Source organism: Ceratotherium simum, chromosome 33 (genome assembly GCF_057802395.1).
Source record: "Ceratotherium simum simum isolate JZ-2026a chromosome 33, ASM5780239v1, whole genome shotgun sequence".
Taxonomy (NCBI): domain Eukaryota; kingdom Metazoa; phylum Chordata; class Mammalia; order Perissodactyla; family Rhinocerotidae; genus Ceratotherium; species Ceratotherium simum.
In genome coordinates, this window is record NC_141932.1 from 1,067,438 (window position 1) to 1,092,255 (window position 24,818).

Sequence of the window (24,818 nt, forward strand, 5' to 3'; positions counted from 1 at the left end):
TGCATTCTGAAGAGGTTATGCATTAAATGATATGATGTTTGGAATCAGAAGTAATATATTTCACTCCTGTACCTGGGTAGAGATGAAACAAGAACGGCCATGAAATGATAGATAATCATAAAAAATTGGGGAAGGGTTCATGTGGCTTCATAAGACTCTTTTCCAGGGGCCGGCCCGGTGGCGCAGCAGTTAAGAGCACGTGCTCTGCTGTGGCGGCCCGGGGTTTGCCGGTTCGGATCCCGGGCGCGCACGGACACACTGCTTGTTGAGCCATGCTGTGGCAGCGTCCCATATAACATAGAGGAAGATGGGCACAGATGTTAGCTCAGGGCCAATCTTCCTCAGCAAAAAGAGGAGCATTGGCATCAGATGTTAGCTCAGGGCTCATCTTCCTCACACACACACACACAAAAGACTCTTTCCCATTTTTGTATATATTGAAAATAGTCACAACAAAATATACAATGTCATTGCATCTGTATTTTTATATGTTGCTAAGGAGGCATTGAAAAAGGTAGGAGGAAACTTTTAGTGTCAAGGTAAAAGCTTATGCGTCAAACATCAAAATGAACATTTTATGTATGTGCAGTTTAATATAATGAATTATACTGCCATTAACATTTTTAAAAAGCAAACAAAGACTTCTCACTTTCTAACCATTTCACTACGTCTTATCACCTTCTATGTTCTTGAGGTTACTGGCAGCTACTGTACCAGTATGTCAGCAATAGAAGATCACGGTCTACCACTGGCAACTCTTCCCAACTCCACGTGCAATGACATCATGTGGGCAGTTTTAAATTGGCCATGGTGGGAGTGTTTACATGAGGGAAATTGGAAAACACTACAAATCATGGCTTGATACACGGTATTGTTGAATATCTAGACCTAAGAAGGTGATGGAGAATCTGTTCATCATGCAGATGAGCCTTTACAATGTATACCGTGTGTGGTCACTGCATTGTGTACAGCACCAGAAACACTCAGGAAATATTTCCAAATTCAAAACCAGTCATTCCTTACAGGAAAGAAGTCACATCACTGAAGAATGAATGAAGTTCCAAGTCAGTCTTTGTTGTTTCACTACCTTCCTCTTTGTTGGAGAAAAGGCAAACAGTCAAAAGTCATTTAAAAAACAAGCAGGGGCTGGCCCAGTGCCCAAGTGGTTAATTCTGCATGCTCTGCTTTGGCAGCCTGGGTCCATGGGTGCGGATCCCCAGCACGGACTTACTCCACTCATCAGCCATGCTGTGGAGGCACCCCACATACAAAATAGAGGAAGATTGGTACAGATGTTAGCTCAGGGCTAATCTTCCTCAAGCAAAAAAAGAGGAAGCTTGCCAACGGATCTTAGCTCTTATGAAGCCACATTTTTCCTCACGAAAAAAATAAAAATAAAAAAATAGGGGCCAGCCCCATGGCGTAGCGGTTAAGTGCGCACGCTCTGCTGCTGGTGGCCTGGGTTCGGATCCCGGGCCGCACCGACACACCGCTTGTCAGGCCATGCTGTGGCGGCGTCCCACATAAAATGGAGGATGATTGACACACATGTTAGCTCAGGGCCAGTCTTCCTCAGCAAAAAGAGGAAGATTGGCATGGATGTTAGCTCAGGGCTGATCTTCCTCACACACAAAAAATAAATAAATAAAATAAAATAAAATAAAAAAATAAAAAAGAAGCAAAAGGGGCCAGCCTGGTGGCGTAGTGGTTAAGTTCGTGTGCTCCACTTCAGTGGCCTGGGGTTCGTGAGTTCAGATCCTGGGCACGGACATACGCACTGCTTATCAAGCCATGCTGTGGCAGGCGTCCCCAATATAAAGTAGAGGAAGATGGGCACGGATGTTAGCCCAGGGCCAATCTTCTTCAGCAAAAAGGAGAGGATTGGCAATAGATGTTAGCTCACGGCTAATCTTCCTCACCAAAAATAAATAAATAAATAAAATTTTAAAAAAATAAGAAAATAAAAAACAAGCAAAAGATATGAAAAGATGTTTACAAAAGAAGACATAATAGTGACAAATAAACAAGTGAAAATACGTTCAACATCAGGAAACAGGGAAATGCAACTAAAACCACAATGTTTTACATGGTTACACCTTGATTAAAGGGCTCAAAATTTTATAAAACCCACCATACCCACTGTTGGCAAGGAAATGGAAGAAATGGAAGTCTCATTCACTGCTGGCAGGAAGACAAAAGGGGACAACCACGTTAGGTCACAGTTTGGCATTTCTTAAAAAGGTATCTACTCACCTACCCTGGGACTCAGGCACTGCACCCCAAGAAATTAACATAAGATCTATGAATCATATGGATATGAAGAACTCTTTTCAAATATCTTACCAGTTTTATCTGCAACAGTCAAAAACTGGAAACAACTCAAATACGCATACACAGACAAAAGAATAATCAAATAGTGGTACTTCCACAGAACATCATACTCCCCAGCAATATAAAAAGAATGAACTACTCACATGAGCACCACTGATGAACCTCAAAATGAAGAAGCCACACGAGGCTACTCGGGGAAAAAAAGAAGAAACGTTTTATGAGAAGAATCTTATTAAATTCTAGAAAATGCAAACTAATCTTCTGTAAAGGAAAGTAAATCAATGGTTACCTGGAGGGCAGAAAGAGGAGAGAGAGACATGACAGAGCCCTAGGTAAATAAGAGGATGATGGAGAGCTTCATCCATCACCACCATAATAGTGGTTTTACACATTTACATGAGTGTCAAAACTTACCAGACTGTACAGTTTCAATATACGCAGCTCACTGCAAGTTATTTACATCTTATTAGAGCTCTAAAAATATGGTTAAAAAAAATCTGGATTTCCTTTAATTTTGGAATGTCAGTCTGATAAACCTGTATTAACTCCACTACCTCTTTCCTCATGCCCTGGAGGGATGCCCTGCCTCAGTGGTAGCAAATACTGAAGAGCTACAAGGCAGTTTCCGTCAGATTCAAGAGGAATGCAGGCTGGGGCACAAAGGCCACAGAGCTGGCCTCTGTAGCCTCATGTTCCTGCACAGCAATAGCCTTCAGGTGAACAGCCCAGACAGGCTACATGAATTCACAAAACATTTACATGTTTTCCCCTCACAATGACCTCAGCTACACAAGATGCACAGTTCTGCAGGCCGTGAGAATTTTTGAGCCTGCTCATCCTTCACAGCCATAGTGACTGGAATCTTCTGCATGCCCCTTTAAAAGTGGCACATCCCAACTAGTTTGGGGCAGTCCCTTCCCCTCCCTTTAAATCTAGTGTTTCTATAACAAGTATGATTCCCCTGTCCATACCCCGTGATGCCACTCTGTGGAATCCTGAACATCAGGGCACATGGCTCTGCTGCAGGACCTGGGAACAGACTTCCCTCAGCAGCGCTGAGCACAATGCAACATCCTCTGTGAACAAGAGAGCAATTTCATGTTGCTCTCAGAAGCACCGAAGGTTATCACCACTGCCTCTCCACAGACTGACCTCTGAACCACAAATACCATGGCATCCAGGCTACAAATAGGTCCACAAATCCCCGCACTCTTTTCTTGGAGGTCTTGGGAAGCCATGCAAACATAGGCAAAACTGCAGACAGAGGCATATCCTGCCATCATACTGTCCCTGCTGAGACACACAAAGATTGGGATCCCAATCAAAGCTGTTCACCCCTTCCTGTTAGCAGAACCCGGCTGTTTTCAAACCACCACACACAGTGAATAGAACCCCCAGATTAAACGTGGCTTAAACAATAAGGCTTTCATTTTCATAAAGCAGAGCAACGGGAGGCAGGCTGCTCCTGGGCTGGAGACTTGAAGGGCAGGAAATTTCATCACAGGAGTCACGTGACACCAACAACATCTATGAAAAGGCAGCTCACGTTTTCAAGTCACCAGCAGAGTCCTCTGGGCCAAAAACTGGTCAGGTCAGTGACGTAGCTCATCAGAGAAAGTAAATGGAAAGGAATGAGTGCTCAGCCTTCATACAAATCCTTCCCACAAATGACAGATTATCAAGGTTTCCTTCCCTGGACACCTGGGAGTGGGTCAATAACGCACACTGTGACCACCTGTGAAACTATAAGAGGTGAAATCGCTTTTGCTACAGAACTGGCAGTGACATATGTCTGGTAAGGGAGGGCTCTGGTCAAATTAAAAAGTATAATGCAGCTCCCATATTCGTGGAATTTACATGGTTTATAAGGGATATGAAGTTCAATATAGGCAGATGGCACCCTCACAAGGGATCTCCCCAATGTTGTTAAACTGAACAAGAAATGAGACACTCCCTGCACATCTGTTGTTTTTCTGACGTGAACTCTGTGGTATCCAATGAGAAAAGGCTGAAGTCTTTTTCATATTCACTGCACTTGTAAGACCTTTCCCCAGTGTGAACTCTCCAGTGTGTAATGAGGCTAATTCTGACTAAAGGGTTTCACACTCATAAGGCCATTATCCAGTGTGAACATTTTTGTGTTTTGGGAAACTAGAGTTGTAGGTAAGAGATTGTCCACATTTGCTACACCATAACAACTTTCTGCAGTGTGAATGCTCCTGTGTTTCATAAGACTGAAGATTTTAGCAAAGCATCTCCCACACTCAGTGTACTCATAAGGCCTTGATGCAGTGTGAACTATTGATGTTGAAGGAACATAGAGCTTTAGCTAAAGAATTTTCCACATTTGCTTCACTTATTAAGCCTTTATCCAGTGTGAACCCTCTGATGTCGACAGTACAGAACTTTCGCTAAATGCTTTTCGACATTTGCCGCTGTCATAAGACCGTTTTCCAGTGTGAACTCTCTTGTGTTTAATAAAGTTGGAGTTATCAGCAGAGGATTTTCCACACTGACTGCACTCTTAAGGCGTTGATCCAGTGTGAAGTCTGACGTCGATGGAGCACAGAGCTGTGGCTAAATGATTTCCCACATTTGTTGCATTCATATGGCCTTTCTCTGGTGTGAACTCCTTGGTGTATAATGAGGTAGGTCTTCTGAATAAATGCTTTCTCACATTCCCCACACTCATAAGGTTTTTCTCCAGTGTGAACTCTCCTGTTTCTAATGAAGGTGGAGTGTTAAGCAAAGGATATTCCACATTCACTGCACTCATAAGGCTGTGATCCAGTGTGAAGGCTCTGATGTCGACAGAGTACAGAGCTTCAGTTAAAAGATTTCCCACATTCACTGCACTCAAAAGTTCCTTCTCCAGTGTGAACTCTCTGATGTTGAATGAGATTGGACCTATGGCTAAAGATTTCCCAACCTGACTGCATTCATAAGGCCTTTCGCCAGGTGGATTCTCCAATGTTGAAGGAGCATAGAGATCTGGCGAAATGATTTCCCACATTCATTGCACTCATAAGGCTTTTCTCCAGTGTGAACTCTCTCACATCGAAGGAGCGAAGAACTTTGGGAAAATGCTTTGCCACATTTGTTGAACTTATAGGGTCTTTCTCCAGTGTGAACTCTCCTGTGTATAATGAGTCGGGAGTTTTCAGTAAAGGATTTCCCACATTCAATGCAGTCAGAAAAGTCTTTCTCCTGTGTGAGCTCTCAAATGATAACTGAGGGCAGAGCTAGAGGTATAAATTTAGCATAGTCACTACACTTTTAAGACATTCCTTCAGTTTGAACTCTCCAAGAGTGAATGAGAATTGAGCGAGGGCTAAAAGATTTCATACATTCACTGCATACAAAACAATTTTCTCCAGTTTGACTTCCAGGCATGATGGGCACAGATTTGTGGCTTAGGGATTTGCCACATTTGTTTCACACGCACTCCCTTGTCCAAGTATGAATTTTTTGATGTTGACTGAAGGTTAAGCTTCCCGTAAAGAATCCGCGACATTCACCACACAAACATGAAGCCATTCTCCAGCATGGGCACTCTGGTGTACAACAGATGAGGATTTGTACCTGTTTTCCCAAATCGATGGTATGTAAACCACTGTCTTCCAGGGTGGACACCCTGGTCCTGAACAAGTGTGTATTTGGGGCTGAAGGCTATCTGCCATTCTCCCCAGGTGTAATGACATTTTCTGCTTTGCAAAGCTGCTTTGCAATGGGTGATTTGTTGGGGCTTCTCCCTGGTGTGAGTGGCCTGTTGCTGGAGATGTCCAAAGCTGGCCAGGAAGTCCTTCCAAACCTTCACCCAGGGAAAGGGCTTCTCTGACACACAGAACCTGCAGCTCGTCACAAACGAGTCCGTGTCCACACTGCTTCTGAAGGCTTTCTCCTCCATGTGCTGCTCCTGCTGGTGTTCAAAAGTTGCACTGAAATAAAACAGTTTGATACAGGACTCACACCTTAACAGTTTCTGGCTGTGTTGTGTTCCCTTGCGCTCAGCCAAGTGCAAAATGTCTTTCAACACCAGACCACACATCTCGTAGGGGTGAGTCTTCTGGGAAAGTGGAGATATCCTGGTCTGTGAGACTCCTACAGAAATGCTCTGTTCAAAGGGAGCCTCCACATCCTCTGCTCCACAGCAACAACCTGAACACAAAGAAACCCTGGTGAAGTACACATTGACTATAGGGAGAGGGCAACGCCTCACAAATGTGCATCTGTTCCATCTAACAAAAAATCGATGGGATGCTTTTCAAGACAATGGAGTTGGAATCCAGTTGAAGCTTCTGTATATTACAGGGCCCCTATTTTGAAGAATGGTGGAGACCTCAGCAAGGGAAAGATACAAAAATAAGGTATGACACATGGAAGAGAGACAGGGTCTACACCTTGTTCTCTGCCCACAGCTGCCTGCAGGACCTTTTCTGCTGCTGATGTGAGGCTCAGCAGAAGGGTGCATCCAAGCCCGTGAAAATCCAATCACAACAGATTAGCTGCTGATCAAGGTGAATCTAAGGATATGTTTACACCTCAGGGCACAACATGTGAGGGCCATGGTGGAGAGCACTGCAGAAGGAGTGCAGAGAGAGAAATGGGTCAGGCATGGAGTCCAGAGAGGTAATCAGAGATTATCTAATTTGGAAATTATCTAATGGAAATTATCCCTGGGTGGAAATCACACAGGGAATGACGAGCAGTACAACTGACAAGTTGGCAACTTGGGGAAGGAAAGGTAGAAATGGGATGTGGCCACTGGCAATGGCACCAAAACTCTGGTTGAACAGGACAGGCTCCTGCTATGATCTGAACACGAGCCTGATGTGACACCCTCTCCAGCTGCCACTCACTAGGACCAGGCCCGCTCTGAGCCCACCCTGCCATGGCTGGAGTCATGCCCATCCTGTGACACACAAAGAACTCTTCCCTCTAAGCCTTAGCTGGGCAACTACATGGGACATGGAGGATACAAGTGTTAGGGGAATGACAGGAGAGATGAATGGCCTGCACTCCCAGAGCAACTCAGCCCACAACAAGCCACAGAAAAGAGATTCAGGTGAGATCACAGCAGGATGGTGGGATAGGAGACACCACCTGTCACCACCAACACATAAAAAAACAGCTGTCCATGAGTGAAATCAGCCTTGGAGGGCTCCAGAGTCCAATGAAGAACCAGCTACAACACAGCAGAGCATAAGAAGAGAATAAGTGCACAGTAAGGATCGCTGCAGAGACTGTCTTAGCAGAGACACCTGAATGGCTAGGAAATAAGAAGGGCAGGGGCTCTCTCCATCAGCCACAGGGCAGGTGCCATTGCAGTCCCCAGTGGCCTGCTCAGCAGAAGACCCCAGCTGCCTGCTCCACAGAGGATACTGGTGCCTTTCGCCAATGAGTTAACCAACAGCCATCATCATGGTTGACGCCCCTTATGAAGCTACTGCAACCCCCTCAGAAGCAGTTGCTGTTGTGCCGCTCCGGGACGAGGGCTGCCACCCATCCCCAAACCTCTGCATGTCCTGGACCCCAGAGCTGTGCCTGCTCCATGTGTGCCCACATTCCAGACCCTGACTCCACAGCTGCATCACATACACCTGCGTCTCAAGCACGGGAGACACCCTTGCTACAGACTATCCAGCTTTCCAGAGCCACCGTGTTTCCATGGACACAGCCTCCATAGTTGCTCGGTGTGTAGCTGCATTTCACAAACCAAAGCGAAGACTACTGATGTCTGTCCAAAGTCCCAGATCCAGAACCACTGAAATTTCTGAAGTGCCAACACATCAGACCCTCGTTTTGTAGTTGCTCCACAGGTGCCCGTGCATCAGACATCAGTGTTGCCACCAGCAACACAGTACCTGAGAGGCGGACTCGGAACCAAGAGGGATCTCCTTGGCCATTACGTCCTCCATGGGAGAAAACAAGATCACGAGGTCCCCAGCAGCCTTCTCCACTGCTGTGGACATCCGCAGCCTTGTGTAATGGGGACTCCTGTTATCTCCATGGACACTGTTCTCAGGTCATGGAACTGCATGGAGACTACACTGCTGGGCCTTCCCCAGAGCTGGAACCACCATACCCCACCAAGCTGGCACCCTTGCATCCACCTGCAGGTGAAGGCCTTTCCCCACTTAAAATGTACCACAAAGTCTGGAAGAAGTGACCACGCCAGAAGATGAGCAGACATCAACACAAGGCAACTAGAAATACAAAACAATCAAGGAAACATGCCACCGTCTAAGGAACACAATATATTATCAGAAACAACCTCAAAGAAATGGAGTTCTACAAACAGCCAAAGAATTCAAAATCCTTGATTTAACCAAGCACAGTGAGTCACAGGAAAACAGACAATTCAACAAAATAAGGTAAACAATAAAACAAGACAAGTTGTTCAACAAAAACATGCAAACCATAAAGAGGAACAAAACATCAACAGGCTGAGCGTGCAGTCACTGGCTGCCAGGCCAGGCTGAGTGGAGCAAGCAGGAGGCTCGCCTATCAGCTGCAGGTGGAAGGTGCAGCTTCATCTGCCCTCACTCATGGGTCCTGCACCCGCTGAGGTCATGGACATAGAGCAGCAACGGAGCAGAAGAGTCACCCCACACCTTCAACTGATGCTACTGCAGTTCCTGGTATGCTGACTCTCCAAGAAGGTGCTCAGATATGAAGCACTGACAAGTGAATTGATTAGTGAACGGCTGGAAATAGCCTATCCATCATTGACGGGATTCCTAATCCTAATTTGATAACCAGGGGCAGCCAGGAAGACATATCAAAAGAAGAAATGGAGCAGTACTAGATCATTACACACACACACACACACACACACACACACCTAAATCCTCTTAATACTATCTACCTTTTAAGAAACTGGGTGGCAGGTAATATGCGGGAGAGAAGAATGTTTCTAAGTTGACTGTCCTTATTACACCGGTCTTTTGAGCAGGATGGTTCTACTCGTTCTCTGTGTGAGAAAACTTGCCACAGGGCTGCACTAGCTCAACCAGCTTGTGCTTTACAGTCAGCTCTTATCAGTTACCAGACTAGTATGTGTTCTTCCACCTTTGGACTTGTACGGGTATGCAACACTTCAGCCATAACTAAAGCAAACAGGGCAAGATGGCACATATATGAACTATATGTCTTAGGTGTCTTTCTCTGAATGCTCAACTAGATGGAAATATTGGAGACCCACTTATTTTGCAGAAAAGATGCTCTGCTTTGCTTTGGTCAAAGGATGGGGACTACAGGCTTAAGGGGCAAACGTTTCTTTTCTTTTACTCATGTTCTACCCTTCTTTTTTGAGGGTTCCAACTTATAACCCTTGTATCAGAAGAAACATTTCAAGAAAGTGTCTGTTGGAAATTAAAAGTCCCAATCATCTGATGACTTTATTTCTTATCCCATTTATCTAAAAGTGAGTCTTATGAAATTTTGTTTGTTTAGAGTCCAGGTCCTTGGGTATGATGGAAATCATTCCAAAGGAGTTGTGTGGGAATACCTGTAGACAAATGCATTTGCACTACTGTGATATAAAACCATACTCTAAAGTGGAAATTTCATGTACTGCAAAAATTCTGTTTGTAATTGACCTTCATTTCTTTGGAATTAAATGCTTACATGAATAATAATAATATGTTGACATTCTATCACTTAAAAAAGGAATCATACAAAAATTCTGGTGCTAAAGAATACAATGAATGAAATGAAAAATGCAATAGACAGCATCATCAGCCAACTTGATCAAGCAGAAAAAAGAATCTGTAACTGGAAGGCAAGTCTTTAAATTATCCAGTGAGCGGACAAAAAACAAAAAGAAAAACAGTGACGAAAGCCTACATGGATTAAGGAACATGAAGCAAAACATTATTCACATTATGGGAGCCCTAGAGGAAAAGAGCAATAAGGGGCAAAAAGTTTATTTAAAGAAGTAATGGTGAGGGGCTGGCCCAGTGGCATAGTGGTTAAGTTTGCGTACACCACTTTGGAGTGGCCCAGGTTCGTGGGTTCAGATCCCAGGCACAGACCTACACAGCGCTCATCAAGCTGTGGCGGCGTCCCATTGGCAAAATACAGGAAGACTGGTACAGATGTTAGCTCAGGCACAATCTACCTCAAGCAAAAAGAGGAAGACTGGCAACAGCTCTTAGCTCAGGCCAATCTTGCTCACCAAAAAAAAAAAGAAAAAAAAAAAACAAAGCAGGGAACGATATCCCATCCTCTCCTTTAAAAAAAAAAAAAGGAAGTAACGGTGAAAACTTCCCAAATCTAGGGAGAAAAGTGGATATCCAGGTACGTGATCTTCATAAGTGCCGTACAGATACAATCCAAAGAGAACTTCACAGAGACAAATTATAATGGACATGCTGATAAGCATTTACAAAGAGATCATTTTGAAAACAGCTAGAGAAAACAAACTTATCTTACACAAGGGAATCCCACAAGGATATCAGTGGACATCTCAGCAGAAAACTTGCAAGCCAGGAGAGAGTGGGAAGATAGATTCAAATTACAGTCATGTGCCACATAATGATGTTTCAGTAAATGACAGACCACATATAGGATGGTGGTCACATATAAGATTCATACAGGAACTGAAAAATTCCTACTGCCTAGTGACATTGTAACCGTCACATGTATTGCGATGCATTACTCACATGTTTCGGGTAATAGGGGTATAAACAAACCTATTGAGCTGCCAGTTGTATAAAAGTATAGCACATATAATTATGTACAGTATAAAATACTTGATAATGAGAATAAACAACTATGTTTCTGGTTCATGTATTTACAGTTATGCTTTGCTTGAAGAAGGAGATACGTTGTGAGAGGCTATATGGTATTAACCTTACAGGACCCCTGACGTATATACGGTCCATCATTGACTGAAACATCGTTATGGGGCACATGACTGTACTATGCTGTATACATGTATTTCTCTTTGCAGGGGAATATTCGCCCTAAGCTAACTTCTGTTGCCAATCTTCCTCCTTTTTTCTTCCTTTTTCTCCCCCAAAGCTGCAGCACAAGGTTGTGTGTAGTTGTCAGTTCTTCTGGTTCTTCTATGTGAGCTGCCACCACAACATGGCTACTGACAGATGAGTGGTGTGGTTCTGCACCCAGGAACCGAACCCAGGCAGCCGAAGCAGAGCACATTCAACTTTAACTGCTAGGCCATCAGGGCTGGCTCTATTATACTGTACTTTTTATCATCATTTTAGAGCATACTCTTTCTATTTACAAGAAAAAACACGTTTACTGTAAAACAGTATGCCATGTTTTGTAAACAGAGGCCTCATAAATCTCATGTTTACCAAGTCTCTTAATTGCATCCTTTTCTCTTGTGCTTGATTTAATCTCACGTCGATTTGTTCATCATGGTCCCTAAGCATATAAAATTTACTGCTAATGCTGCCAGTAAGAGGCCATGTCAAATGACTGGAAACCAAATTAGAAGTGATTAATAAGGACTACAATGGTAGAAAATCAGTGATGGTTTTATTGCTCACCAGTCAGACATGTCCCACTCCACCACGGCTACGATCTTAAAGAACAAGAGCAAAGTGATGGAAGCTGTTAAAGGATCTGCTTCTTTGAAGGCAATGAGACTAACAAAGATTTGAAAAGGGCCTATATGAGACATGGAGAAACTTCTAATGACCTGGATTGTTGAAGGTCAGACATAGAAGCATATCTCTCTAAGCAGCATGACGATCACAGACAAAGAAATAAGTTTTCTGTGTTGTTGAAAGAAAAGGCTGGACTCGACTATGATATTGACTTTACTCCCTCTGGGTGGTTTAAATGATTCCAGAATCGTTATTCACTACATAATGTGAAAGTCAGTGGTGAGTCTGTGAGTGCTGATATGAAGGCAGCTGAATAATTTTTGGAAACTCTAGATGAGCTGATTGTGGAGGAAAATTACTTGCCAGAGCAAATATTCAATATGGATGAAAGCTCCCTATTCTGGAAATGGATGCCTGAAAGGAATTTAACCCATAAGAAAGCCAACTCAATGCCAGGTCTCAAGACTTCTAAGGACAGGATAACAGTCATGCGTGGGGGCAATGTTGCAGGCTTCAAATGAAACTCTCTGTACAGTGAGAACCCCAGGGCCTTCAAGCCTATCAATAAGCACACGCTGCCAGCGTATGACAGGAGCAATAAGAAGTCACGGCTGACCCAGCTCCTCTTCCAAGATGCCCTCCTGAGTGGTTATGCCAGCGAAACGGAGAAGTACTGTTTGGAGAATGACATAATTCTCAAGATTTTGCTTATTGTGGATGATGATCCTGGACACTCTCCTTTTACTGATCTTTAACCCAACGTCAAAGCAGTGTTTCTCCCTCCAAACACCACATCTTTGATCCAACCAATGTATCAGGGAGTTACAGCTTCTTTTAAGGCCTACTACCCGAGGAGGACCCTTAGCCCAGGCCACTGCTGCAACTGAGGAAGACACTGAGGCAATTCTGGAAGGATTACAACATCTATGACTGCATCAAGAGCCTCGCTTGGGCTTTGGTATGATGTCACCTAGGAGTGTATGAACGGTATCTAGAAGACACTGAAGAGATTTGTCCATGATTTCAAAGGATCTCCCAAGGATGAAGCGGTTACAATAATCAACAAGGCTGTGGATGACACCACAAACAACTTTAACGTGGGTGTGGATGAGAATGACATTGAGGAGTTCCTAGAGGTGGTTCCTGTGGAATTGACTAATGAACTGGTGTTAGAATGTGAACAGGAACACATAGCTGAAGAAGAGCCAAGAGAAAAGGAAACTGCAGGATGAGAAAAAGAAGAAAACGCCCCAAGCAAATTCACGGTAAAGGGTTTAGCAGAAACGTTTGCAGATCTCAACGAGCTCCTTAAAAAGTTTGAAAATATGGACAATGATGAAAGGTTTTCATTAATAGAGAGAAATGTGCACAGTGATTTATCTACTTCTAAGCAAATTTATGACAAAAAAAGAAACAGAACCTAGCAAACCACCATGGATATAGTTCTAAAAAGAGTGACAGCTCCTCAAGAAGAGCCTCAGACAGGTCCTTCAGGAGGTATTCCAGAAGAAGGAATTGTTATCATAGCAGATGACAGCTCCATGTGTGTTTTATTGCCCCTGAAGACCTTCCCGTGGTACAAGATGTGGAGGTGGAAGACAGTGATATTGATGATCCTGACTCTGTGTAGGCCTAAGCTAATGTGTATATGTTTCAGTTTTTAACAAAAAATTATAAAAAGTAAAAAAAAAGAAAAAATTTGAAAAATAGAAAAAAGCTTATAGAACAAGGATATACAGAAACAAAATATTTTTGTACAGCTCTACATGTTTGTGTTTTAAGCTAAGTGTTATTACACAAGAGTCAAAAGTGAAAAACAGAAAAAGTTTAGAAATTAAAAAAGTAACAGTAAGCTAAGGTTAATTTTCACTGAAGAAAGAAAAATTTTTAAACTTAGTGTAGCCTAACTGTACACTGTTTGTAACATCTACAGTAGTATACAGTAATGTCCTAGGCCTTCATATTCACCCACTGACTCACCCAGTGCAACTTCCAGTCCTGCAAGCTCCATTTATGATAAGTGCCCGATAGAGGTGTACAATTTTTTATCTACTATACTGTGTTTTTACTGTAGGTTTTCTATATTTAGTTATGTTTAGACACAAATACTTACCAGTGTGTCACAAGTGCCTACAGTACAGCACAGTAACACGCTGTACAGATTTGTAGCCTAGGAGCAATAGGCTATACCATAGAGCCTTGGTGTGTAGTAGGCTATACCATCTAGGTTTGAGTAAGTACACTCTATGATGTTCACAGGACAAAGCAATAGCCTAACAATGCAGTTCTCAGAACATATCCCCAACATTTAGTGATGCGTGACTCTATGGAAAGAAAAAAATGCCAAGCAAGACTATTTTACTTGACAAAGTTGTCCTTCAGAAATGGAGAAATAAAGACCTTCCCAGACAAAGAAAAGGCAAGGAAGTTCATTACCCTGACACCTTCCTTACAAGACAGGCCAAAGGGAGTTCTTCAAGCTGAAATAAAGCATACTAGTAAAGGTAAGCACATAGTCAAATTCAGAATACACCAATATTGTAATGCGGCAGTGCATCAATCACCTGACTCTAGGATAAACATTAAAAGACAAAAGTATTAAAGATAGGGGCCAGCCCGGTGGCGCAAGTGGTTAAGTGCGTGATCCACTGTGGCGGCCTGGGGTTCGCCAGTTCGGATCCCAGGTGCGCACCGATGCACCGCTTGGCAAGCCATGCTGTGGCGGCGTCCCATATAAAGTGGAGGAAGATGGGCACGGATGTTAGCCCAGGGCCCATTTTCCTCAGTAAAAAAAAAAGAGGAGGATTGGCAGATGTTAGCACAGGGCCGATCTTCCTCACACACACACACACACAATAAATAAATAAATAAAAATGTTAAAAAAAAAAGTATTAAAAATAACCATAGCCACAATAATTTGTTAATGATTACACAAGATAAAGAGATGTAAATAAGGACATCAAAAAATAAAATAGGTAGGTAGTAAAAGGGTGGTATTGTGTATACCATCAAAGTGAAGTTGTTATCAGCTTCAAACAGAATGTTCTAAATATAAGATATTTTCTGTAAGCCTTGTGGTTACCACAAAGCAAAAACCTATATTAGGCAGACAAAAGAGAAAGAGAAAGGTATCAGAGCTTACCACCAGGGAAAACCACCCAACCACCAAGGGAGACAGCAAGAGAGCAAGACAGCAACAAAAAAATACAAAACAGCCAGAAAACAAGTAACAAGAAGGCAATACTAAGTCCTTACAAAATTCTCCAATTCAAAGACAGAGTGGGTGAATGGATAAAAATATAAGACCCAAGGATGGCCCAGTGGCATAGTGGTTAAGTTCACATGCTCCGCTTTGGCAGCCTGGGGTTCACAGGTTCAGATCCCAGGCGCAGACCTACCCACCACTCGTCAAGCCACGCTGTGGCAGCATCCCACATACAAAATAGCAGAAGATGGGCAAAGATGTTAGCTTAGGGCTAATCTTCCTCAAGGACAAGAGGAAGATTCGCAACAGATGTTAGCTCAGGGCCAAGATTCCCCACCAAAAAAAAAATATATATGCATAAGACCCGACTATATGCTGCCGACAAGAGACTCACTTCACCATTAAGGACACACATAGGCTGCAAGTGAAGGGCAGAAAAGAGATACTCCATGTAAATGGAAAATGAAACGGCAGCAGAGGTAGCTATACTTATAGCAGAGAAAACAGACGTTAGGTCAAAAACTGCCACAGCAGACAAACAAGGTCATGACATAATGATACAGGAATCAATTCATCAAGAGGATGTAAGAATTGTAAGTGTACACAAACTCAACATCGGAGCACCTAAATACATGAAGCAAATATTAGCCAATCTAAAAGCAGAAATAGCCAGCAACACAACAATAATAGAGAACTTCAATATTCTCCTTTCAACAAAAGGTAAATCATCCAGATAGAAAATCAATAAGGAAACTCTGGACTTGACCTATACTTTAGATCAAATGGACCTAACAGACATATACAGAACATTCATCCAACTGCAGCACAGTACACATTCTCCTCAAGCGCAAACAGAACATTCCCTAGGATAGATATTATGTTATAGGTCATAAAACCAGTCTTAACAAATTGAAGAAGACTGAAATAATATCAAGTATCTTTTCCAACTACAATGGTACAGACAAACCTCATTTTCTTACACTTCCCTTTATTGTGCTTCTCAGATGCTGTTTTTTTTTTTTACAAATTGAAGGTTTGTGGCAAACCTGCATCCAGCAAGTATGTCAGCACCATTTTGCCAACAGCATTTGCTCACTTTGTGTCTTTGTGTCACATTTTGGTAATTCTCAAAATATTTCAAACTTTCTCATTACTATTATATTTCTTATGGTGATCTGTGACAGTGATCTTTGATGTTACTATTGTAATCGTTTTGGGGTGCTACGAACTGTGCCCATATAAGACAGCAAATTTCATTGATAAATGTTGTGTGTGCTCCACCAATCAGCCGCTCCCCCATCTCTCTCCCTCTCCTCGGGCCTCTCTATTCCTCGAAACACAACAATATTGAAATTAGGCCAATTAACAACCCTACAATGGCCTCTCAAGTGCTCAAGAGAAGAGTCACACATCTCTTATTTTAAAATCAAAAGTTAGAAATGATTAAGCTTAGGGGGCCAGCCCAGTGGCACAGCGGATAAGTGCGCGTGCTCTGCTGTGGCGGCCCGGGTTCAGATTCCGGGCGCGCGCCGATGCACTGCTTGTCAAGCCATGCTGTGGTGGTGTCCCATATACAGTGGAGGAAGATGGGCACAGATGTTAGCCCAGGGCCATTCTTCCTCAGCAAAAAGAGGAGGATTGGCATGGATGTTAGCTCAGGGCTGATCTTCCTCACAAAAAAAAAAAAAAAAGAAATGATTAAGCTTAGTGAGGAAGGTATGTTGAAAGCTGAGATAGGTTGAAAGCTAGGCCTCCTGAGCCAACAATTTGCCAAGTTGTGAATGCAAAGGAAAAGTTCTTGAAGGAAATTAAAAGTGCTACTCCTCGGGCTGGCCCCGTGGCTTAGCGGTTAAGTGTGTGCGCTCCACTGCTGGCGGCCCGGGTTCGGATCCCAGGCGGGCACCGATGCACCGCTTCTCCAGTCACAATGAGGCCGCGTCCCACATACAGAAACTAGAAGGCTGTGCAACTATGACATACAACTATCTACTGGGGCTTTGGGGTGGGGGGGAAAGTGCTATTCCAGTGAACCAAAAAAAAAGAAGGGGAGCTGAAAATGCAACTGAATTGCTGCAATCTCATGCTAAAACTTTTTTTTTTTGAGGAAGACTAGCCCTGAGCTAACATCTGACAATCCTCCTCTTTTTGCTCAGGAAGACTGGCCCTGGGCTAACATGCATGCCCATCTTCCTCTACTTTACATGGCATGCCGCCACAGCATGGCCTGACAAGTGATGCGTTGGTGTGTGCCCAGGATCCAACCCGGGCCGCCAGCAGTGGAGCACACGCACTTAACTGCTACGCCATGGGGCCGGCCCCTAAAGTATTTTTTTAATTAAGGTATGTACATTGTTTTATTAGACATAATACTATTGCACACTTAAGAGATTACAATATAGTGTTAACATAACTTTAACATGCGCTAGGAAACCAAGAAATTCATGGCCATAATATCCAAAGCAATCTACAGTTTCTATGCAATTCCTATTAAAATTCCAATGGTATTTCTCACGGAAATACAAAAAAATTACCTTGAATCTGCATGAAACCACAAAGAGCCTGAATAGCCAAAGCAATCTTGAGAAAGAAGTTCAAGGCTGGAGGCATCACATTCCTGATTTCAAACTATCTTACAGGATACAGTAATCAAAACAGCACAATACTGGCATAAAAACAGATCAGTGGAACAGAAGACAGAGCCCAGAAGTAAACCCACACACATACAGTCAACTAATCTTTGACAAGAGCACCAAGAACACACAATGGGGAAAGGATAGTCTTTTCAATAAATACTACTGGGAAAACTGGACAGCCACATGCAAAAAAACGAAACAGGATCCCTATCTTCTAGCACTCATGAAAATGAACTCAAAATTGACTAAAGACTTAAATGTAAGACCTGAAACCATAAAACTCCTAGAAGAAAGCACAGGGAAAAGGCTCGCTGACATTGTTCTTGGCAATAATATATATATTTTTTTGTGTGTGAGAAAAATCAGCCCTGAGCTAACATCCATGCCAATCCTCTTCCTTTTTGCTGAGGAAGACCGGCCCTGGGCTAACATCCATGCCCATCTTCCTCCACTTTACACAGGAGGCCACCACAGCATGGCCTGACAAGCGGTGCATCGGTGTGCGCCCGGGACCCGAACCCAGGCCGCCAGCAGCGGAGTGTGCGCACCTAACCACTACGCCACGGGGTCGGCCCCTTGGCAATAATATTTTTTAAATGACACCAAAGGATAGGCAACAAAAGCAAAATTAAACAAGTGTCACTATATCAAATTTAAAAAATTTCTAAACAGGGGCCAGCCCGGTGACGTAGTGGTTAGGTGCGCCTCCGCTGTGGTGGCCCGGGGTTCGGATCCCAGGCACGCACGGATGCACTGCTTGTCGAGCCATGCTGTAGCGGCATCCCATATAAAGTGGAGGAAGATGGGCACGGATGGTAGCCCAGAGCCAGTCTTCCTCAGTAAAAAGAGGAGGATTGGCAGATGTTAGCTCAGGGCTGATCTTCCTGACCAAAAAAAAAAAAATTTCTCACCAGAAGAAAAAACAACAAACAACAGAGTGAAGAAGATATACAAATGGCCACTAGTGCTCACAAACACCAATCATCAGGGAAACGCCAATCAAAACAAGGAGCTGTCACCTCACACCTGTCAGAATGGCTACAATCAAAAAGACAAGAGGTAACACATGTTGCCAAGGATGTGGAGAAAGGGAACCCCTGAAAACTGCTGCTGGGAATGGAAATCAGTGCAGTCATTATGGAAAATATTATGGAGGTTCCTCAAAAAATTAAAAATAGAACTTCCATATGATGCGCCATGCCCACTTCTGCTTGTATATCTCAATGAAACAAAATCAGTATCTCCCAAGAAATATCTGCATGTGTGTATTCATTGTAGCATTATTCACAACAGCCCAGATAGGGAAACATCATTAAGCATCCAGCAATACATACACTGATGAAGAAAATGAGGTACACACACACACTGGACTATTCAACCACAAAAAAGAAGGAAAAACCGCCACTTGCAGCAACATGGATGAACCTGGAGAACATTATGCTAAGTAAAATAAGCCACAAAGAGAAAGACAAATACTGCATGGTATTACTTACCTGTACACCTAAAAAAAAAATCAAACTCATAGAAACAGAAAGCAGAATGCCAGAAGCTGGGGGTTGGGAAAATGAGGAGAAGTTGGTAAAAGGGTACACACTTTCACTTATAAGATGAGTAAGTTCTGAGGATCTAATGTACAGCATAGTGACTACAGTTAATAATACTCTATTGTACATTTGGGTTTTTTTTTACTGAGGAAGAGTTGCCCTGAGCTAACATCTGTTGCCAATCTTCCTCTATTTTGCATGTGGGTGGCAGCCACAGCATGGCCACTGACGAGTGGTGTAGGTCCCTGCCCTGGAACAGACCTGGGCCGCTGAAGCAGAGCAATCTGAACTTAACCACTAGGGCACTGGGCCAGCCCCAATGTATTGTACATTTACAATTTGCTAAGACAGTAAATATTAAGTCTTTTCACCAACCAAAAAAGGTAATTACGTTAGTTGATGAGAGTGTTAATTAACTTCACTGTGGTAATTATTTCATAATGTATACATATATCAAATCATCATGTTATACGCTTTAAATACATATAATTTTATTTGTCAATCATATCTCCATAAAGACAGGCGGGGGGAGTGGGCAGCAAGAAGAAGAAATCTACACTACAAAATGAACCAAACAAGGGGCCGTCCTGGTGGCGCAAGCGGTTAAGTGTGCGTGCTCTGCTGCGGCAGCCCGGGGTTCGCCGGTTTGAATCCCGTGCATGCAGCGATGCAATGCTTGGCAAGCCATGCTGTGGCGGCATTCTATATAAAGTGGAGGAAGAAGGGCACAGATGTTAGACCAGGGCCAGTCTTCCTCAGCACAAAAAAAAAAAAAAAGAGAGAGAGAAAGATTGGCAGATGTTAACACAGGGCTGATCTTCCTCTGTCTCTCTCTCTCTCTCACACACACACACACACACACACACACACACAGAAACGAACCAAACAAGAAGGTCTTCAAAAAGAGCCCATGGCTGGCCTGGGGGCGCAAGCCATTAAGTGCATGCGCTCCACTGCGGTGGCCCAGGGTTCGCCGGTTCAGATCCTGGGCGTGCACCGACGCACCACTTGGCAAGCCATGCTGTGGCGGCATCCCGTATAAAGTGGAGGAAGATAGGCACGGATGTTAGCCCAGGGCCAGTCTTCCTCAGCAAAAAAAGAGGATTGGCAGATGTTAGCACAGGGCTGATCTTTCTCACACAAAAAAAAAAGCAAGAAAAGAACCCATGGGGGCCAGCCCGGTGGCTTAGCGGTTAAGTGCACGCACCTCTGCTACTGGCGGCCCGGGTTCGGATCCCGGGCACACACCGAAGCACTGCTTCTCCAGCCATGCTGAGGCTGCGTCCCACATACAGCAACTACAAGGATGTGCAACTATGACATACAACTATCTACTGGGGCTTTGGGGGAAAAAATAAATAAATAGAATTGTTAAAAAAAAAAAAAAAGAAAAAGAAAACCCACGGTACTGGTAAGTAGTGATCATGACAATACCAGCAATTTCTGTCACAGGCAGCCACAAGAAAATGTCAGCTAAAGGAAGGGATCAAATCAAGGGTCAAAGAAATTGCAGGGATCTGGACACATTCACCCAGCAAGGAGAGGGCAAGCAAGGTGGAATCCACTAGCTTCACTGCAAGACTACTGACCTGGAATCCTTCCCTGTGAGGGTTCAGTACAGAGGGTATTGGGACTGCAGAGGAGACAAGAGGGCAGTGCACACACCCCAGCCCTAGCAACACAGCAACAACCCAGAAAGATAGACAAGGATGTATTGCCCACAGTTCACCTGTGAGAAGGACACAGCACCTCCTGGGGAAAAGGAGTAGGGGTAAATGCAGAGCCTACTCCAGGTCACTGGGGAAGGAGAGGCCTTACCCAGTGAGGATAGGAAGGCAAGATTCTCCAGCATCACATCGTGGTACAGGTGTCTCTGAGTCTCATCCAGGAGGCCCATTCCTCTCAGGAGAAGTACACAGCTATGTCCTCAAAGGTCACACCACCCTGTCATGACTAACACAAATGAAACCATGATCATTCTCTCTCTCTGAGAACTCACAATCAAAATCCTCTCACACCTTCCCCATGCTCATCCTCCCCCAGAGCTCCCCACTTCAGAGAAGACACCAGGCCCTGGTGCAACTGAAGCCTGATCTCTACTCAGGGTCCCATTCATGACTGTGTTCAGCCCTCAGCAACAACAGGCAGGGGGACAGATAAATGCCATCTAACTTCTGGGCCTGGCCTGCAGGGCCCCATCCCTTTCCTGCCAAGCAAGTTCCCTAGGGTCTCCCAGATGGTGCCTCTAAGACACATCCAAACGCGGGCTCCTGCTTTATCATTCAGTCCCGAACACCAGGGCCCAGGGGCCTTCAGCTCACACTTCCTCTTGATGCGCACATCATTCTTTGAACTCCACCTCTTTCACATCTTCAGATCCCACCACTGCACCCCCATAGCTCTGCCACCTCCCTGCCCCAGACCAGAGGCATCTCTCTGGATTCAGACATATACTTCCCACATGGCATCCAGAGGGTGCTTGACAAACTCAAATACAATCCAGTACCATCACAGTCCTCTGATCGATTCCAGTCAGGGAAAGCCCTGAATGCTGCTTTGAAGGCCTTCCCACGTGCCTCTGACCTTTGCTTCATTAGCCACAAGAACCACATGTGAATAGCAGATCCCCATGACCCTCTTCCACTTCTGCGCTGCCCTCAGAAACTACAACCTTCCACCCTCCACTCAACTTTCATTTAAAGACCAGTCCCACTGGTCTCCATGCCAGGCACAGAGACTCACAAATGACTACATCTGCCCCACAACTTATCCACCAGCAAGACTGAAACACCCCAGACCCCAACAAAGCTCACCACACAATGCTGGCGAATCCATACAGTAGTGAATTAGGAGAAGCCCTGCACTCAGTATCATCTTCTCTCAATTATTTCTCTAACTCCATAGCCATCTCAAGTCCACTCCTCCCAGAGAAGGCTTGGCCATCTGCCAGATCAACCTCTCTCCCACACTGTTCCCACTATCACTTCTCTCCTTCACCTGTGTTTGAGGGCCAGCAACCCCAATTAGGTGCCAAGGAAGAGAAACATTCCTTGGCTATACACCCTAGTTTGTCTGACCCGCTAAAAGCATTGCCACCAAAACCTGCTTTTCTCTCTTAAAGGAGAACCACAGCTCCACCCTGGTCCACACAACAGCCACCACTTTTGGATGTCTCCATCCCGAATCCCTTCCCCAGATTTCCAGACCTGTGTCCAGCTGCCCACGTGATGCCTCCGCTCACTGTTCTCTGAAACATCTCACTCTTAACCAGACCAAAGGGCCAGCCCCGTGGCTTAGCGGTTAAGTGTGTGTGCTCCGCTACTGGCGGCCCGGGTTCGGATCCCAGGCGCGCACCGATGCACCGCTTCTCTGGCCATGCTGAGGCGGCGTCCCACATACAGCAACTAGAAGGATGTGCAACTATGACATACAACTATCTACTGGGGCTTTGGGGAAAAAAAAGGAGAATGTTAGCTCAAAGCCGGTCTTCCTCAGCACAAAAAACAGGAGGATTAGCACGGATGTTAGCTCCGGGCTGATCTTCCTCATAAAAAAAAAAAAAAAAAAAAAAAAGAACAAAACAGAACTCTGAAATACCCAAGGAAAATAAACCTACTGATTACTTCCCCATCCCAGTTCACAGAGCTTCCATCCCCTAGCAGCTAGCACAAAAAACCCTGGGGTCATCCCTGACTCCTTCCTTTGTCTCCCTTACCTACAACATCTACAAGTCTACTTGGCCCTTCTTTTTTTGTGTGTGTGTGTGTGAGGAAGATCAGCCCTGTGCTAACATCCATGCTAATCCTCCTCTTTTTGCTGAGGAAGACTGGCCCTGAGCTAACATCCGTGCCCATCTTCCTCCACTTTATGTGGGACGCCGCTACAGCACGGCAACAAGCAGTGCGTCGGTGCGCGCCCGGGGTCCGAACCTGGCCGTCAGCAGCAGAGCGCGTGCACTTAACCGCTGTGCCATAGAGCTGGCCCCTACTTGGTCCTTCTTAAAAAATTGGACCTAGAGGCCGGCTCCATGGCGCAGCAGTTAAGTTCACGCGCTCTGCTTCAGTGGCCCGGGGTTCGCACGTTTGGATCCTGGGCGCGGACGCACCGCTTATCAAGCCATGCTGTGCCAGCATCCCACATGAAGTAGAGGAAAACGAGCACGGATGTTAGCCCAGGGCCAATCTTCCTTAGCAAAAAACAAAAAGAGGAGGATTAGCAACAGCTGTTAGCTCATGGCTAATCTTCCTCAAAGAGAAAAAAAAAAATTGGACCTAGACTCCAACCTTTTCTCCCACCTCCACCGCCACCACTCTGGTCCATCAACACTCATCTGGATTATAGCAGTTGCCTCCTCCTGGGCTCCCTGCTTCCTCCCTTAACCCTATAGTCTAGTTTGCACTATGCAGCCAGATGGAACCTATTAAACCTGGGTAAGACCAACTACTTCCTCTTATCCAAACCTCCTATTACCTCCCTAACAGATGCCCAACTTGTGAGGCAGTCACGTTACAGGACTGATTCCTGACTTCCTGCTCTTTGTTCTTAACAAAAACAATGCAGATCTGCTGTTCTCTGTTCCCAACACAGTCACAATTTCAAGCATTTGCACATGCTGTTACCAGTCCCTGGGAAAACCTTCCACACCTTTACATTAGTTCCCAGAAATGAGAACATCTCCAGTAACCCTTGGCCTGCACTCACCTCCCAGTGCTTGGTGTACTTCAGGGTTCCCACATCCAAGAGCTGAGAAAAGAGCAAGGGAAGAATCTCAAGACACCAAAATCCCAGACACTATACGGGTGGTGTCACCACCAGTAAGGGGCTGAAACACCCTCTCCTTCCCTGTGTAGGTTCCACAAGTGCTTTTTCTTCCAGAAGTTGTGGGAAGATGCAGGCAACCAGGGCGGGGTTCCAGAGGCACAGCCCTTGTCCGTGTCCCCGCCAAGCCCTGAAACCAGGTGACCTCGGGCTCACCCATTAACCTCGGGGCATCACTCCTCAGAGCTGCCTCCTACCAGCCCTGTGACCTTGGACAAGGACTCAAATCTCTGTGCCTCAGTGTCCTCATCCCCCATTCCACTCTATTCTCTCTCTGAGCAACTTTCGGAAAACTTTTTAAATCCTAACGCACACTGTGTCCCTCTTCTGTTCACAACCCTCCACGGCTCCCAGGGCCCTCGGATTGAAGGAGCAGCCCCTGGACCTCCAGTCCAGGCGACACTCCTCCTCACATTTGGTTCACTCCACACAGAACACGGACACCAGGTTCCCGATTCCTCCCGGCTCAATCGCCCTCCACGCCTCTCCCCCGCGGGCCCTCCCCTGGGACCCTCTCCCACACCCGTCACCCCGGCTCTCAGAAACAGGCCCCACGAGCGCCTCCCCGTCCCGGACACCGGGGCCTGGGCTGCAGGCCCGTGAGCGGCGCCCGCACTCGGGGCTCTAGGGCTGGGCTGGGCTGAGGGCGGGGAGGGCGCGGAGCACGAGCACTGACCTGAGCCGGCTCCCTCCGCGCGGCCGCCGCCAT

The 24,818-nt window shown here is 45.0% G+C and overlaps 2 pseudogenes across 1 annotated transcript; both read right to left on the reverse strand.

Annotated features, from left to right (window-relative positions):
• Positions 1-460: 460 nt before the first annotated feature.
• Positions 461-5,587, reverse strand: LOC147912680 (uncharacterized; annotated as a pseudogene).
• Positions 461-24,818, reverse strand: LOC147912681 (zinc finger protein 211-like; annotated as a pseudogene). Its single transcript, XR_015549627.1, has 4 exons — positions 24,786-24,818; positions 23,993-24,034; positions 21,110-21,235; positions 461-6,489 (listed from the first exon to the last, which is right to left on the reverse strand). The product of XR_015549627.1 is annotated as a zinc finger protein 211-like (transcript).